The sequence below is a fragment of the Lampetra planeri genome, chromosome 39 (genome assembly GCF_965212315.1).
Source record: "Lampetra planeri chromosome 39, kcLamPlan1.2.h2, whole genome shotgun sequence".
Lineage (NCBI taxonomy): Eukaryota > Metazoa > Chordata > Hyperoartia > Petromyzontiformes > Petromyzontidae > Lampetra > Lampetra planeri.
Window position 1 is genome coordinate 7,972,654 of NC_136145.1, and position 15,548 is coordinate 7,988,201.

The 15,548-nt window shown below is 48.3% G+C and overlaps 1 protein-coding gene across 1 annotated transcript in view; it reads right to left on the minus strand.

Annotated features, from left to right (window-relative positions):
• The window catches only part of LOC144731579 (insulin-like growth factor 1 receptor), a 119,533-nt gene extending 119,244 nt beyond the window's left edge, over positions 1–289 (minus strand). Inside the window, exon 1 of the mRNA XM_078612733.1 lies at positions 10–289. The gene's annotated coding sequence lies outside the window, so the exon portion shown is untranslated. The remainder of the gene's footprint in view (positions 1–9) is intronic.
• Positions 290–15,548: the final 15,259 nt, after the last annotated feature.

The window sequence follows — 15,548 nt, forward strand, 5'->3', positions numbered from 1 at the left end:
GGCCACCACCTCCCGGCAGCCGCGTGTCTCTTCACCGTCGCGGCTCACGAAATGATGATTACAGATCCCGTGGTAATTCTTCTCGACGGACGATACCGCCGCTGATAACGACGACGTTGAAGGCAGAAGAAGATGATAGCGGTGTGGACGAGAGGGAGGGGGAGGGGAGAGAGCGACTCCGGCGTGCCCGCGAGCGGCGTCAACTTCGCCTTCAGCGCGGGGCTCATAAACAACGACGACGAGCAATGGCGATTGGTTTGCGCGGAGGGAAGAGCGCGGCGCCGCGGAAGGCGCGGAGCGGAGCGCGGAAGACGCGGAGCGGAGCGCGGAAGGCGCGCCGGAGCCGGAGCCACGGAGCCGGAACGCGACCGTGGCCGTGACGCGGTGCGCACGGGGTCGGGGTGGGGGGTGGGGGGTGGGAGGGGCGGTGGTGGGGTGGTGGGGGGGTTGGGGTGGTGGTGGGGGGGTGGTGGGGGGGGGGGGGTTGGGGTGGTGGGGGGGGGTTGGGGTGGTGGGGGGGGTGGGGGGGTGGTGGTTGGGGGTGGTGGTGGGGGTGGTGGTGGGGGGGGGGGGGTGGGGGTGGTGGTGGGGGTGGTGGGGGGGGGGGGGTGGTGGTGGGGGGTGGGAGGGGCGGTGGGGGGGTGGTGGGGGGGTTGGGGTGGTGGTGGGGGGGGGGTGGTGGGGGGGGGTGGTGGGGGGGGTTGGGGTGGTGGGGGGTGGTGGGGGGGGGTTGGGGTGGTGGGGGGGGGGTGGTGGGGGGGGTTGGGGGGGGGTGGTGGGGGGGGTTGGGGTGGGGGTGGTGGGGGGGGGTGGGGGGTGGTGGGGGGTTGGTGGTGGGGGGGGGTGGCAACTCACGGGGCGAGGGAGGGTGGAGGACGACGGCTGCCCTCTAACGTTACGCGCGCGTGTTGGGAGGCTTGTGATGATGATGAGTGCTCCCAAACAGCACTCGCCCCAATCGTCTGCTCTAAGGCTACAACTTGGGGTCTTTATGGGTGTGGGGGGTGGGTTAGCGCACTGAGCTACGACCCCCCCCCCCCGGCAACCCGAGTTCGATTCCTGCTCACGGCCAAAATTGGTGACGATTATCTGAACTTGTCGTTCAGATAATCAAATAAGTGCCGGGTGCAGTGTGTTAACATTTCCGTTGGGAAGACAAAGGCGGTCGGGCGTGGTGTTGACCACCTACCGGACTCCCTCTTATACCGTGCTTGCCTTCATAGGTGGTTGTGTGTGTTAGTGTGGATGTTATTGTGTGTTTTGTGTGGTTGTGTGTGTGTGTGTTAGTGTGGATGTTATTGTGTGTTTTGTGTGGTTGTGTGTGTGTGTGTTAGTGTGGATGTTATTGTGTGTTTTGTGTGGTTGTGTGTGTTAGTGTGGATGTTATTGTGTGTTTTGTGTGGTTGTGTGTGTTAGTGTGGATGTAATTGTGTGTTTTGTGTGGTTGTGTGTGTTAGTGTGGATGTAATTGTGTGTTTTGTGTGGTTGTGTGTGTTAGTGTGGATGTTATTGTGTGTTTTGTGTGGTTGTGTGTGTTAGTGTGGATGTAATTGTGTGTTTTGTGTGGTTGTGTGTGTTAGTGTGGATGTTATTGTGTGTTTTGTGTGGTTGTGTGTGTTAGTGTGGATGTTATTGTGTGTTTTGTGTGGTTGTGTGTGTGTTAGTGTGGATGTTATTGTGTGTTTTGTGTGGTTGTGTGTGTTAGTGTGGATGTAATTGTGTGTTTTGTGTGGTTGTGTGTGTTAGTGTGGATGTAATTGTGTGTTTTGTGTGGTTGTGTGTGTTAGTGTGGATGTTATTGTGTGTTTTGTGTGGTTGTGTGTGTTAGTGTGGATGTAATTGTGTGTTTTGTGTGGTTGTGTGTGTTAGTGTGGATGTTATTGTGTGTTTTGTGTGGTTGTGTGTGTGTTAGTGTGGATGTAATTGTGTGTTTTGTGTGGTTGTGTGTGTGTTAGTGTGGATGTTATTGTGTGTTTTGTGTGGTTGTGTGTGTGTTAGTGTGGATGTTATTGTGTGTTTTGTGTGGTTGTGTGTGTGTTAGTGTGGATGTAATTGTGTGTTTTGTGTGGTTGTGTGTGTGTTAGTGTGGATGTAATTGTGTGTTTTGTGTGGTTGTGTGTGTGTTAGTGTGGATGTTATTGTGTGTTTTGTGTGGTTGTGTGTGTTAGTGTGGATGTAATTGTGTGTTTTGTGTGGTTGTGTGTGTTAGTGTGGATGTTATTGTGTGTTTTGTGTGGTTGTGTGTGTGTGTGTTAGTGTGGATGTTATTGTGTGTTTTGTGTGGTTGTGTGTGTGTTAGTGTGGATGTTATTGTGTGTTTTGTGTGGTTGTGTGTGTGTGTGTTAGTGTGGATGTTATTGTGTGTTTTGTGTGGTTGTGTGTGTGTTAGTGTGGATGTTATTGTGTGTTTTGTGTGGTTGTGTGTGTGTGTGTTAGTGTGGATGTTATTGTGTGTTTTGTGTGGTTGTGTGTGTGTTAGTGTGGATGTTATTGTGTGTTTTGTGTGGTTGTGTGTGTGTTAGTGTGGATGTTATTGTGTGTTTTGTGTGGTTGTGTGTGTTAGTGTGGATGTAATTGTGTGTTTTGTGTGGTTGTGTGTGTTAGTGTGGATGCAATTGTGTGTTTTGTGTGGTTGTGTGTGTTAGTGTGGATGTTATTGTGTGTTTTGTGTGGTTGTGTGTGTTAGTGTGGATGTAATTGTGTGTTTTGTGTGGTTGTGTGTGTTAGTGTGGATGTTATTGTGTGTTTTGTGTGGTTGTGTGTGTTAGTGTGGATGTTATTGTGTGTTTTGTGTGGTTGTGTGTGTGTTAGTGTGGATGTTATTGTGTGTTTTGTGTGGTTGTGTGTGTTAGTGTGGATGTAATTGTGTGTTTTGTGTGGTTGTGTGTGTTAGTGTGGATGTAATTGTGTGTTTTGTGTGGTTGTGTGTGTTAGTGTGGATGTTATTGTGTGTTTTGTGTGGTTGTGTGTGTTAGTGTGGATGTAATTGTGTGTTTTGTGTGGTTGTGTGTGTTAGTGTGGATGTTATTGTGTGTTTTGTGTGGTGTGTGTGTGTTAGTGTGGATGTAATTGTGTGTTTTGTGTGGTTGTGTGTGTGTTAGTGTGGATGTTATTGTGTGTTTTGTGTGGTTGTGTGTGTGTTAGTGTGGATGTTATTGTGTGTTTTGTGTGGTTGTGTGTGTGTTAGTGTGGATGTAATTGTGTGTTTTGTGTGGTTGTGTGTGTGTTAGTGTGGATGTAATTGTGTGTTTTGTGTGGTTGTGTGTGTGTTAGTGTGGATGTTATTGTGTGTTTTGTGTGGTTGTGTGTGTTAGTGTGGATGTTATTGTGTGTTTTGTATGGTTGTGTGTGTGTTAGTGTGGAAGTAATTGTGTGTTTTGTGTGGTTGTGTGTGTGTTAATGTGGATGTTATTGTGTGTTTTGTGTGGTTGTGTGTGTTAGTGTGGATGTAATTGTGTGTTTTGTGTGGTTGTGTGTGTTAGTGTGGATGTTATTGTGTGTTTTGTGTGGTTGTGTGTGTGTTAGTGTGGATGTAATTGTGTGTTTTGTGTGGTTGTGTGTGTGTTAGTGTGGATGTTATTGTGTGTTTTGTGTGGTTGTGTGTGTGTTAGTGTGGATGTAATTGTGTGTTTTGTGTGGTTGTGTGTGTGTTAGTGTGGATGTAATTGTGTGTTTTGTGTGGTTGTGTGTGTGTTAGTGTGGATGTAATTGTGTGTTTTGTGTGGTTGTGTGTGTATGTACGGAGGTTGTTCGTGCTTTTGCGGTCCCTGGTCTCTCGGCTCACAATCATTAAGGGCCTTCGTGATGTTGGACAAGCTTGGATAGAGCTGCGTGACCGGGAGTCAGTCAGAGCCATTTCCTGTTCACCTTGGGGTGTAACAGGTATGTCCTCTGGCAACTACACTATTCAACATCTGTTTTTACCACGTAGTTCAAGAAGCTCCCAATAGTTTTAACTTCCATCTTGTACAGATATGGGAGGCTAATCGATGCCCAAGTGATGGCTCCCTATTGGTCATCCATTGTATGCGTGTTGATGATCTGGCAAATGCTGCTCACTTTGATATGCCGTTAGAGACTTCTATCCACTGTTGTGCCACAGAGGTGGGGCCTTACCATCAGACTGACAAAACAATGTACAATACCTGCCTCTGAATTTTATGTCATCAAATACTTCCCCTCCATCAACTCCCCATGAGCGATGGGGCAGTTTTGGAGAGAGTGAATGAGTTTCCATATCCACGCAGTGTGCTTAAAACTAGCTCCGATTTTGCAGTGGTCTCACTCCAAATCATTCAAGCGGCAGTATCTTTTATTTAATCAGTTACGTAATCGCGTGTGGAGCTACCTGGCCTGTTGCGCCATACGAAGCGTATTGCCAGTTATTCCTTCCCTTATTTATGCTTGTGAAACGTGGACCCCTTTAAAGGAACATCTGTGTCAGTTTTAAACATTCAGGTTTGGCCTGCCTACGGTATTGAGTTTAACCAGAGACTGGATTGTGTTAGGATCCTTGAATGGTGTGGACACAATCCAATCAGTGAACTCCGGCTTGAAAGGCTTGCGTTGACTGGGTCGTGCAACCTGAATGCCCAACCATCTCATGCCTATCTGACTTCTGTTTGGCCAGATAGGTGTAGCTAAACGGGCTCGGTACGGGCTAGAGAAGAGATGGGCCGATGTGGTACTGGAGGAGTAGAACAGAGTGAACTTGCCGATGACTGATACCAGCGGTGTCAAGATCGGCCTCTGTGGTGGAGGCTCGTGAAGGACGCTACTGGGAAGTTGGAGGCTGTCACCCTCCCAACAACAAAACAGGGCGGAGGAGCGACGCAAAAAACAACGAGCAGAACGCCGGGCGGCTAAACCTTTGAAAGTTTGCACAGTGGGGAGCACGCATGTTGTGCATCTGTCAGTCATTTTCAGTCGGTTAACTCACAACACTTTGGTCTGTCCCGTGACCTGCCACGGGACAGACCACACTTCCTTCACCTGGCCTCAACTTGCACCTAGCGCTGTGGGGACGTCACCGCCACTTAGCGGAGAATGGTGACTGCTGCTGCTGTTGTGTATGGCGGTGTGTGTGTGTTAGTGCTACCGTTAGTGCGCTGACCTAGGAACCCGGCCACCCCAGGTCGATTCCCGCTCACGGCCAACACCCAGTGACGATTATGTGATGTTCAGATTTGTGTACAATGAATTTTAGGTGTATCTTGTAATTTTATTGTTTGTTGCGGTTGAACCCAAATCAAGAGCCGAATGGCTCACAGGGTAAATCCTAATAAATTAAACTGAACTGAAACTGAACTGATCCGGTCCTGGGCCTCCTCTAGGTCGACTCAGCCTCAAAAGAATACCTGGGTGCGCCACTGGGGAGACAAAGGAAGCCGGGCGTTGTGCTGGTCACCCACCCCGTCGTGCGCGGTGACGGCCTTCATAGCCGCTCGCTAACAGCACTTGCCCCCACGGCGTGCTCAGGCTACACGGGGAGTCTTTGTCTTTGTGTTGTGGGTGTGTGTGTTTGGGGGCGTGGGTGGGCCAGGAGGAGGAGACGGCTTCCTCCACATTGACCCCCCCCCCCCGGGTGCTGTCGTGTGCTGGCTGGGAGTGGCGGCTCACAGCGGCAGTCGTTCTTGCACTGCGCTACGAACCCGCCCGTCCCAGTTCCATTCCCGCTCACAGCCAACATAACTGGACCAGTCCTGGGCCTCCCCTAGGTCGACTCCGTCTCAAATGAGTACCCTGGTGCGGTGTGTAAGCATCGCCACTGGGGAGACAAAGGTGGCCGGGCGTGGTTCTGGCCACCCACCGCCTCGCGTGCGTGTCGACATTCATAGGTGGTCGTCAACAGCACTTGCCCCGAAAGTATGTTAAGGCTATATGGGGGATATTTGTCTTTATACCATAGGGCTGTGTGTGGCGGAGGTGAGCGTGTATTGTTCTGTGCGTTCGTGTTGTTGTTGTTGTTAATAGCCTGCGTGAATGTAATGGTTCTCCGTTAGTATGTATGTGTGCGTGAGTGAGTTTGTGTTTGCGAATACGCGAGTTTGTGTATGTATGGGGTTGTGAGAGTGCGTGAGTGAGTTTGTGTTTGCGAATACGCGAGTTTGTGTATGTATGGGGTTGTGAGAGTGCGTGAGTGAGTTTGTGTTTGCGAATACGCGAGTTTGTGTATGTATGGGGTTCTGAGAGTGCGTGAGTGAGTTTGTGTTTGCGAATACGCGAGTTTGTGTATGTATGGGGTTGTGAGAGTGCGTGAGTGAGTTTGTGTTTGCGAATACGCGAGTTTGTGTATGTATGGGGTTGTGAGAGTGCGTGAGTGAGTTTGTGTTTGCGAATACGCGAGTTTGTGTATGTATGGGTTTGTGAGAGTGCGTGAGTGAGTTTGCGTGCTTATGCGCACGTGCCAGCCTTTGCGTGACACGTGCTGTTACAGACACACAGACACATCAGCGTTGGCCAATGCCCCAAACCAGCATTACCGGCCCAGTTAATCTGTCCCAACACGTTTATCAACCTGGTCTCTATCGCGAACCTGTAATGAACCTCCGTGTTGAGAATTACAAACGCCAGAGGTGGAGGTCGTTTGACGGAACGAGGGCTTTACGATTTTACAAGTGTACAGCCATTCAATCCACCACCCCTACACGCCAACGTTGGGTCAACAACGTTGGCTGACGTTGGCCCAAGGTTTGCATGTGTACTAGGTAGTGGATACAGACCACCCATGCCAAACCCCACGTGTAGTTGGACGGTACACAATTTCAGGTCGTCGGTTGACCAAAAGATGGACGCGAAACGCCACGCGACCATCATGCCCTGTTAAGGTCCCCGTGACGGACCAGGAGAGGCACCGGGAATCCATGCTCCGTGCGTGCGCGCGCGCCACTTACTCCGGATTTTGCGAACGCACATTCCAAACACATGACGCCGCGAGCCGCGCGCAAAACGCGGAACTGGATTTCCGACGGCTACACCCTCGGCGGATCCGGAGCCAGTAGTGGAGAAGCCACGTACTCCAGCAGCAGATGGGAGATCAATGCTTGACTGCTTGTGCACGTGTGCGTGCTTACGCACGTGTGTTTACGTGTGTGCGTGTGCACGTGTTTATATCCATGCAGTACGTGCGTGCGTGTGCATGTGTGCAATGTTATTGGCACGTGTTGTGTGTACGTGCGTGTGCACGTGTTTATGTGGTTACACGTGTACCCACGTGTGTGTTTAAATGTGTATGAAATTGTGTGTGTGTGCGAGTACACACGTGTGCATTGGTGTACACGTGTGTTTATATGTATGCATTGGTGTACACGTGTGTTTATATGTGTCCCATCGGTGAGCGTCTCCGTTAGGCAAGACTGCGTTGACTGCGTTGGCTGCGCCATGTAGTCCGTCTGCTGCCCAGCCACCGCATGGCCAAGTAGCTTCTGCTTGGCCGGATAGAGGGGGCTAAACGGGCGCGGAAAGGCTGGAGATGTGGTACAGAAGGATGTGGAGCTGAGTGGACTTGCTGATGGCTGGTACCAGCGGTGTCAAGGTCGGCCTCTGTGGAGGAGGCTCGTGAAGGACGCTGCTACTGGGCAGTTGGAGGCAGTCGCCTTCCAACAACAACGGAGGGCCGACACTCACAACAACGAGCAGAGCGCCGGCTAGCTAAAATGTAGCAAGTTGGCACAGTAGGGGGCACATCTGGTGCATCTGCCAGTCATCTCAGGCAACCCATGGCACCTGCTGGGTCTGTACCATGACCTCCTGTCAGCGACACTTCACGTGGCCTCAAAGTGCACCTGGCCTGGCACAGGCGCCGTGGTGACGTCACCGCCACTGAGTGGCGGGTGTTGTTGTTGTGCATAAGTATATATGCGTGTATTTACGTGTGCAGATGTGCACGTGTGTGTATGTGCATGCGCCTTGCACGTGTGTGCAAGTACGGGTGCGTGAGGAGCGGTGGCGCAGTGGTTAGCGCGCTACGAACGCGGCGACCCGGGTTAGATTCCCGCTCAGGGCCAACACCGGTAACGATTATCTGAACCGATCCTCGGCGTCCCCTAGGTCGACTCAGCCTCAAAAGAGTAACAAGTGCGATGTGTAAACATCGCCCGTTGAGAGACAAAGGCGGCCGGGCGTTGCACTTGCCCCAAGGTTGTGTTAAGGCTATACGGAGGATCCTTGCCTTTTGTTTGTGTGTGCGAGTGCGTGGGTGCAAATGATGATTTCAGGCCGTGGAATGAAAGGTGTGCATTGTATTCCGCGTGTGTGTGGGTGGATGTCGACACGTCGTGCAGTGTCTTGTGCCACTGCACGACAAACCTGAGACACTGAATTGGATTTCCGGCCAAGGAACGCATCAGTACACAAGCGTTACCTGAACTCGTGCACGGACTGCCTGAGGTCTACTAGACATCAGCACTGTGGCGGCCACCGCCACCAGCACGCGACTGGCTCTCGTGCGAGTCGCCCGTGCGGCCAGTGTGGACTCACCACGTGGTCCATGGTCTGGCCCTGGTGACCACAGATTGAGTCGCCCCGGGCCCCGCGCCTTTGGGGGGCCCCGCGCTTCGGGCGTAATACTCACGCCATCCATAATGCAGGCTTTTTGGGTGAGATCGCGTAAATATAATTGGCTGTGTCGGGTGGTGGCGGGTTTAACGACACACATTTACGCGATCTAACTCCAAAGAACTGTATTATGGGTAATACTTATGGTTTAGTTCGAAGGCGTCCGGATTTGCTCCGCAACCCCCCACGGGCGGTCCCTGACCACAGCAATCACATTGCCAACTGTTTTTCCATCTTCTATCGATGAAGGAGGTGACCGCATCTGTCAGGCCCTGGTCTGCAGTGATTTAGCGCTGCCCACTGTTTCCTATGTCGCAATGACCCGTCTGAATGGCACACATGTATGTGCTATGAAGGAGCATGGATTGAAACGTCATCTGTTGCATATTTATCATTTTAGCGCAGTGTTATGGATGAATGTGTTGAGCGTTTACGATATACAGTATGTGCTTGTGCACCACTGCAAATGCAGCATCACCAAATAACCACTTGAATAGGTGCTCGCTAACAGCACTCGACCCAGTAGTCAGTACACAAGCGCCTTGTCTCTGTGCAACAATTATTTGCGCGCAGGCTGAGTGCAAATTCAGCTGTTCCAGTGACTCCGGTGAATATATAGGGACAACCGTTGTCGCTTCTTCTCCTCTGCTGCTCCCCTAGTCGAGAACTCCCCCGCCCCCCCCCCCCAGACATCGGTGCTGTCGACTCGTTGCCCAGTTCGAGTCCAGGATCAAGACCTGCCTTGTTTGCCGCTCTGCCAGTGAGACACAATGCTGCTGAAATGATGCACTCACGGAAGGTCGTGCGGCTGGCGGGCTGTGTAAGAAACGCGTGACTTTACCGAAAGAAGCAAAGAGTAAATCCTGCAGTCACGAAAGCTTCAAATCAAGTTTGAATACGGGACGGGACTTGAAGTTTTCCACGTGGTGAGACGGGTATGGATATTTAAGGAGACGCAGTCTTCTTATTTATTTTGTCAAAAGGGCTGTCATGTGCATTGTCAACATATTATTATTATTTGCAATTTGGTCTCAAAATATTGATATAATTATTAACTATAAACAAAGCGATATTTTTGTGATATGAGTGAAGGCCGGTGGTCGAGTGGCTACGCGGCGCCGCGCTATTAGCCTGGCCACCCGAGTTCGATTCCCGTTTATGGTGGGGTGGATTTATAACGGCTGGAATAACAACAACGATATATATCAAGCGACGCAATCACCGTCACTCGAGGTCGCGTTGCTTCTGCACCAGCGTGGAGTGATTTGCCTGAGCCGCGGAGAAATGAACGAGGCCTTAACGCAGGGAAGGGCGGCACCCAAACAAACAAGAAGAGACCACACGTGTGTTTCGAATTCGGCGACAACTCAACATTGCAGGAGCCGCAATGTTCGTGGTGAATACGAGACGGTGGCTCTTTAATAAACGACCTCACCGAGCAATCCTTCAGGAGCCGCAGGTTGTCGACCCTTGTTCCTTGATTCAACCTGATCACTTGCATCCCACTGCGGTTTTTGCACACAGTATTGGTGTACGGTGTTTTTTCTGCAATAATTTTGCTGTCTTTTCTTGGATTTTCTGTTTGCACTTAGTCACATATTCACTTTAAGATGTTTTTTGTTCATTTTAGTTTTTGTTTGTTGCGGTTGCACCCGATTCAAGAGCCGAATGGCTCACAGGGCTATACCTATATATGCATATTATTTTGTCAAGGCGCCCTTTCCCCTCCTTCCAACCCAGCTTATATATATGCTCCAAACACGTGTGCTGTTTCAATCAGACGCTGTCGCCTCGACAGACCTGGTTTTCACCTGCGGACGGTTGCTTGCGTTGTGGCCGAAACGTCGTGAGAATTGTTTTATTATGTTTTATTTTTATTATTTTATTACTTCCCTTCTACGTGACTTTACCGAAAGAACCAAGAAAAGGGCTATACCTAATAAATGAACTTGAAACTTGAACTTGAATCACGGCGGTGACCAGGTCAATGACGGGGCCCTTAAATTGAAACTGCTGAGACTCGACTCGTGTACATCGCCGGCGACATAAACCGTGTGGCTGTAGATCATCTTAATTTTATTTTGAACGTTACGATCATCATCTTCTTCAACCTCCAGCTGCGGCAGTACCGGGGTAATGGGCAGTGGGCGGCGCTAGGCAGAAGCAAACCAAGGCCACGCTCAGTGCCCCCCAAGTGGCTCAAGGGGGCCCCCGGATTCAAATACTGTCATCAGCTGAATTTCAGATCATAAATAAGCATAGCACGTAAATGAACGTTTATTAACAGAGAAAGCCAATACATCTCTCTCACTTCTCTATCTTGTCTGCATCTCTCTTCGCTCATCGTTATTTTTGCCTACATTCCCTTATCGCACTACATATATCAGTTCGGAGTGTTGCTTGGAGGGCACTCAAAGGATTTTTTTTATAAAGCGATGTCAACTTTTTTCTTGCATCAACAAGAAACCTATACACGACCCTCGTGTACCAAGGAAAGCCTCAGTGAGTCTCGTGGACTCCTTTTCAGGTGCGTCCTGCCAAATGTTGACAGTCGGGGGGTTTGCGATGATTTGCAGTGTTATTTTTTCTAATGTGGACCGTGACACCGGCACACGATGGCCTGCCTACCTCTTGCGAGCCGATGCCGCGGGATCTTTAACGTAAATGCTGCATGGCGATTACTGTACCGTCGAGAAAATCAACGTGCGGCAGAGGTCGCAACCGGGTACCCGATACCCGTATCCTACCCGATACCCGGCTACCCGTACCCGGCCGGGTACGGGTACCCGTTTGCGACCCTGGTGCGGCCGAGTACGGGTAAGGAATCAACACCCGTTTGCGACCTCTGACGTGCGGACATGAGAGTGGCGGTGCAGTTGTTTTTGCGCTCTGTGCTGTAAAACTGGCAAGCTGAGTTCGATTCCCAGCCACGGCTAATATTAGTGGCGAGTGATATCTGAACCAATTCTAGTCCCCCTCCCCCTACCACCCCCTGCCACCGCCTTCCACCAACCCCCACTGACCACCGTGGTGAAGTATGGTCAAACAACCCTCGTGATCGACTTGCTGTTGGGAGGAGGCTTTCATCCAACAGTGGGCAGACCAAGGGCCGTACTGCATTGTGGCGTCACACACCGAATGATGAAGATGATGATTATGATGTTCTTTATTTATACCTGGAAAAGCCTCATTGAGTCTCATGATTCTTTTCCAGGAGGCTCCTTTCTTGTTTTTAAAGGGGTATTTTGCCTGCGGGTAGAAATTGGATTGCCCATGGGATTAACACTCCAAATTCTAGATTTGAAGCTTTCGTGACTGCAAGGATTCATACTCTTAGGTTTTTTCGGTAAAGTCACGTAGGTAAAAATAATAAAAATAAAATGAAATAATAATAAATGAAAAATAACTTAATTAAATCACGACGTTTCGGAGGCAACACAAGTCTCCGTCTTCAGGTGGGACCGTCACAGCTAAATTTACTGTTGCCTCCGAAACGTCGTGATTTTATTGAGTTATTTTTCATTTATTATTATTATTATTTTTAATTATTATTTTTTACCTACGTGACTTTACCGAAAAAACCTAAGAGTATAACACTCCAAAGTTCCATACAGATGGGTTTCCTGCTAGATTCGGGCCACCGTGCAGCCTTAAGCGCACACAAACCTCAGTCCAATTATTATTAACACTGGCTTACAACAGAAAATATGTTCCATAGTGGTCTGGAATTGTGTACAATACTGTTTATTGTATAAATGCATACCATATGCGTTATACATTTAGAATGTTTTGTATACACGCGTCATTACGTGTTTGTCATGTGTCACGTGACATCCTGGACACCCTTGCAAACGAGATGTTCCATTGCCAAGGGATGTTCCATGTGAATCATTTAAACAAATAACTCGATGAGAAATTTACTTTGTTTGAGCAGAAAGAGAGCGATTGACTAACTTATCAGGAGATTATATCTTACACTGTGGTGTTCTTAGAACGTTGCAGTTGATACATGGACAGTTCTAATTTGACAGATGAACACATTTCCATTAACCACCCATAAGTAGTCAGGTGTTGAGCATCTCCCTGTCCCCGCATCTGTGACTCCCGTAACAAATCGAGGGCCAGCTTAATCATTATTGGTTCATAATTCTGATGTGGTCACACTCAAAGAACCTCCTGCTCCCACCCCTCAACCCAGCTGATGGAAGATTCACATTGATTTTCTGTTAATAGCACATTACAATGTTTTGCCTTCTAAACTATATATACTCTTTTAATTCAGAGAACCTATTTAATGAGTAAATACGTAATGACAGACAATGACAGGGGTGTTTGATAATGAGATATTCCATCTCAAGAGATTATCCAGGTGAAATATGTTGACGAATTAATTAAAATCTTCATGTTGTCGCTGACTGGCTTTTTTTAATTCAAGAAGTGACCCCTGTTGTATTTTTCCCAAGAGTGCCATCTGATTCGGGTAACGAGACAAAGAATCCATTTGGGACTTGCACAGAGCAGTCCAACCCTTTGCGCTGAGAGAACAAATCGAAGAAATGGATCTCACAGAGCTACCTCTGAGATCCCTTCAAGTGACCTTTGATCCACACAAGAGTAGGGTAGCAGCACCCACCCTGCTATTGAGTAATAATTGTCACATGTCAGTAAAATGGATGTAATTAGCCATATTAAGTGCAAAAAAACAACCGATGGATTTTTTTGTACAGTCGTTTGTGACCAGACTGACACCATCATCAACTCACTGCGTTTGAGAACGCAACTTAATCACTGACAGATGAAACAACAGATTCAAACCCAAACATCTCAGCGCTGCCAGCTAAGCACCCTGCCGACCTCCGAGCCACCCGGCAACCAGGAAGTGACTTCTTAAAACGTGAGTTGTGGCCGCTGTGATCGCGCGTACACATTACGCGTTTGCGTGAACAGCCGCGACGCCTCGGAGAGAGGGGTCTGGTCGACACGCGTTCTCGCCGTATCGTGTTTAGCTTCCTCGGCACAAATCGATCGCTCGCATCTGCACGGCGCGGTGTGCAGTCTTTGCCACTCGTGACCCGACGGCAGTGGCCATGCACGTGACCAGTGACCCAGCACTGTGGCGGCAGCAGCAGCAAGGGTTGGTGGATCACGTTACTGCCGTGAAACTCCCTTGCTGTGAGCGTGGAAGAGGAATCGCGTACCCTGGCTCACCAGGAGAAGGCAGTACAGCAAAGTGTGGACGAATTTCATTGGACCTATGGGACCTTTGTGCCAATATCAAATTCATGAAAAAAAAAATTTACCCGTAAAAACAAAGTTTTTCACTATAAATCCTTTATATGCGTGGCATCGGTTTTATTTTATTATTCATTTCTGTTTTTCTTGAGTAAGAGTTTCATTTTTATCACATTGGTATTTTAAATTAAATATGACATTTTTTTTTTCCTAAAAAGTGGAAAATTTTTGAATTTTTTTTCACGAAAATAAATTGTCACGCACAACGAGTCTGTGTGCAAAATGTCAGCTCGATTGGATCATGGGAAGTGGGTTAAAAACGACTGAAAGATTTGCACGGTCGTAAGCGCGCAAGCAAGCAAGCAAGTGAACTTAATATAAAGGATTTAATAAGAATAGGCCATTCGAACCTCCTTTGCCAGTAGCAAAATATGTTAATTGTTTTTTTGACCCTTTTATCTGGCGTCATCTGGTCCAACACCACGTGAGACTAGGCTCTAAGAAAAGCTGTCTCAGGTGTGGACCAATCAATTTCAAGGACAGTGCATACATTATCAGAGTTGTGTTTTTTGTTTGCATTCCGACCGCAAGTATTGTGGTCAATGCAAACATGACTCCTTGTAAAATTAACCCGTAAAAACAAAGTTTTTCACTATAAATCCTTTATATGCGTGGCATGGGGCGGCTAGAGTCCTCTCGTCCTCTGGCTTGAGATGGCTGCCACCTATGGGTCAGATGATTGTGTGCCAGCATTAACCAATTGGTAAATACATATTTAATTTCTTTTTCCCTAAACAGTGTAAAATTCTGCAAAAAATGTTCACGAAAATTCATTGTCACGCACAACGAGTCTGTGTGCAAAATGTCAGCTCGATTGGATCACGGGAAGTGGGTTAACAAGTAAACCCGTAAAAACAAAGTTTTTTACTATAAATCCTTTATATGCGTGGCGGCTAGAGTCCTCTCGTCCTCTGGCTTGAGATGGCTGCCACCTATGGGTCAGATGATTGTCTGCCACCATTAAGCAATTGGTAATTAAATATTTAATTTGTTTTCCCTAAACAGTGTAAAATTTTGGAAAATATTTTTCACGAAAATTAATTGTCACACACAACGAGTCTGTGTGGAAAATGTCAGCTCGATTGGATCACGGGAAGTGGGTTAAAAAACGAGCGAAAGATTTGCACGGTCCTAAGCAAGCAAGCGAACTTAATATAAAGGATTTAAAAATATATTCGCCTGTGGAGGACGCGGGGATCGATCCCGCGACCTTTGGCATGGGAAGCGAGGGCGCTACCAACTGCGCTACTCCGCCACGGCCTGTGGAGGGGTTACGCTCTGGGCTCTTACACTGTGACGTTCAGCCAAAGCCATGAATGAGTTATATTTGAAAATGTGTAAAATAATTTTTTTTTTGCCTAACAAGTGTAAAATTTTGGGAATTTTTTTTCACGAACATTAATTGTCACGCACAACGAGTCTGTGTGGAAAATGTCAACTCGATTGGATCACGGGAAGTGGGTTAAAAAACGACCAAAAGATTTACACAGTCGTAAGCAAGCACGCAAGCAAGCAAGCAAGCACGCAAGCAAGCGAACTTAATATAAAGGATTTAAAAAAAGACCGAAAGATTTGCACGGTCCTAAGCAAGCAAGCAAGCGAACTTAATATAAAGGATTTTAAAAAAAGGTGTCAGTTTGTTGCCAGATAAAAGGGTAGAAAAAAACAATTAATAAGAATAGGCTTTACCCTTTCTGGCA